The sequence below is a fragment of the Etheostoma spectabile genome, chromosome 5 (assembly GCF_008692095.1).
Source record: "Etheostoma spectabile isolate EspeVRDwgs_2016 chromosome 5, UIUC_Espe_1.0, whole genome shotgun sequence".
NCBI lineage: Eukaryota > Metazoa > Chordata > Actinopteri > Perciformes > Percidae > Etheostoma > Etheostoma spectabile.
In genome coordinates this window covers 35,109,771-35,112,497 of record NC_045737.1, presented here as the reverse complement: position 1 = coordinate 35,112,497, position 2,727 = coordinate 35,109,771, and the positions used below count along the sequence as shown (strand labels likewise).

Here is a 2,727-nt window from a genome sequence, read left to right as displayed (position 1 = left end):
CAAACAAAAACCCCAAACCACAACAGCGTACGTTGCACCGTGTTTAACGTTAACTTACAGGCGTGTCAAGTACACAACTCGGTAAAGTGGACACTATGCAATCAAGCAGAATCTTTTCGCATGTGACAGTTGTGTTTACCTTCGGTCTGCTCACGCTGCTCAGTCCAGCTCAGTCCAGCTCAGTCCAGCTCAGTCCAGCTCAGTCCAGCTCAGTCCAGCTCCAACACAGAACACAGAGGACCTTCAATCACCCTGCGGAGACACACACACACACACACACAAACAGAGAACATGTATTATTATACATGATCATATTTCCTTTCCAGAGAAGCAGACGCACGTCTTCCTGTTGACTATATGAAAACTGCACTTCACAACTGGCTTTAGTTGATCTGATTCCTACGTGTATGGGGATTTTAGGGCTGCAACTAACAACTATTTTCAGTGTTGATTAATCTGTCGGTTGTTTTCTTGATAAATGGATTAGTTGTTTGGTCTTTCAAATGTCAGAAAATGTTGAAAAATGTGGATCAGTGAATCACAAAAGCCCAAGATGACGTCCACAAATGTCTCGTTTTGTCCAAAACTCAAATTCAATTCAGTTTACTGTCACAGAGGAGAGAAGAAACTGTATTTCACATTTAAGAAGCTGGAATTTTTTCACCTTTAAAAAAATGACATTTAATACATTATCAAAATAGTTGGACATTAACTTAATTGTTTACAACTAATCAATTAATCTTTGCTGCTCTAGATTGTAGAATAGGCAGCCATATATATATATATATATATATATATATTTTTTTTTTAAAGGACACTGAAACATGCATGTTTGTCAAGTCAACGATATTACTGATAAATAAACAGATATTAAAGTGGACCATGGACTGCATTCTGCTAAAATACAAGCAATTGCTTGTTGAATTAAAAAAAAGAAAAGAAAGTCATTTCCAGCATTATTTTACTGAACAAACTGAACATTAAATTAACATGAACATTTTAAAATGCAGTTTTCTATAAACTAACAAAAAAAAACCGGCGTCTTTTGCGATGTGTTGCGGGCCTTTTCCCCACGCGTTGGTTTCATGCCGCCCTATTTTGAAACACACAATTTTTGCTGTTTTACAGATGAAAAGGGACACACATGGGTCCAGAATCCATTACCAGGGTGAAACCGTTAGCCTGGCTCCTTTAAAGGTAAAACTCCAAACATACACTAACACCTGGGAGCTGCCCCACAGCACACGTACTGTCGGCAGGGGGCACTGGTGTGTGTTTCCATCATGCTGAGCAGGCTGGATGTGTGTGACCTAAAAATAACTGACAGGCAACAGCATTTAAATACACTGCCGTAGTCTCTCTCTCTCTCTCTCTCTCTCTCTCTCTCTCTCTCTCACACTCACTCCATCCATCTTTTCTTCGCTCATTTTCCTTTCTCTTGATCTGCGTTTGCTGATTCAGCAGAACTTGGTGACATTTCACTAAATCATCGCAACTCGTAATGTCAAGACGTCATCTAGTCAGATTCGATTATGCTGCAGTCACGTGTGACCTTTATCGGGAATACCTGCACACACACAGTGAGTGAAGGTGTGTGTGTGCAAAAGTTAAATGTGTGTGTGTGTGGTTTGGAAGTTGCTGACCATACAAAGTCATACCATACAAACACAGAAATCTCCACCTGGAGCATCACGCGCGCACACACACACACGCACACACGCACACGCACACGCACACACACACACACACACACACGATCATTAGCAGCTCTCATATGATCAGTGGCTGATGGGTGAAACAACAACAACAACAGCGTTGTTGGGACAGAAACACACGTATCTTCTCTCCACCAGTTACCAGTGTGTTGCTCATGGGTACATCAGTACATCAATGTTACTCATTGACTCCTTCCCAGCTCAGACCATCTAAAATCAGTCTGCAGAATTCAAACCAGCAACTGTCCCGTGACGTGTCCCGACATCCTGAACACCAGCTGACTGCAACATGCGTACGTCTTTTAGAAACAAAGCTGGTGTTATTTAACTCTATTTGTTTTTGCCAACAAATCTCTTAAAAAAAGACCCGATGTCGCCCCGTGCCATTGTCCTCCGGAAACTATTGCGTATTTAAAGTGTCCACTTCACAGCCTGAAGGGCTTCAGAATAAAAGCTGATAAAGGGATATAAAGAACGGCTCTCAGCAGCCCTCACGATGTAGTGTACACTTCACTCCACGTTGGAGGTTTTTACTCAAAGCCACTGTGGAAACAGTCCTGGAGCTAAGACCACACATTCAACGACAACGACCGCGGATCAGAATAAGCTGAGACACCACGAACAAGAGTTAGAAAAAAAAGGTATTGGAAAGATTTAATTAGCACAGTAACGAAAAACTGGATTCCCAAAACATTAGACTGCTGCAGTGATTTGACTGCTGAATGAAAGACTGCTCTTCAATTTGATCAGTTGGAGTCAGTGGTCATGTTTCCATCAACCTTTATTTAACCAGGAAGTCCCTTGAGATTGAAATCTCTTTTTCGAGGGAGACCCGGTCGAGACGGCCCACCAGATTACAATATAAACAGAATTACAGCAGAGACAAAATCACACAGAGAGGAAAGGACAGGTCACATGTGGCAGTTACATTTTTGAATAAAATGACATTTTAAACTCATTTAATGGGACCAGATCATTTAGATGGAGCGAGTTTTGCAAATTATTCCAAAAC

General features: G+C 41.4%; 1 protein-coding gene and 1 long non-coding RNA gene across 2 annotated transcripts in view; one reads left to right on the top strand and one right to left on the bottom strand.

The window, feature by feature from the left end:
* raph1a (Ras association (RalGDS/AF-6) and pleckstrin homology domains 1a) overlaps nt 1–2,727 on the bottom strand; it is a gene marked incomplete in the record, with an annotated part of 104,946 nt that overhangs the window by 77,499 nt on the left and 24,720 nt on the right. The window contains 1 exon segment of the mRNA XM_032515390.1: nt 140–252.
* LOC116689088 (uncharacterized) overlaps nt 1–2,727 on the top strand; it is a 7,402-nt gene that overhangs the window by 1,244 nt on the left and 3,431 nt on the right. The window contains exon 2 of the long non-coding RNA XR_004331918.1: nt 1,510–1,511. This is a non-coding gene — a long non-coding RNA (uncharacterized LOC116689088). The remainder of the gene's footprint in view (nt 1–1,509; nt 1,512–2,727) is intronic.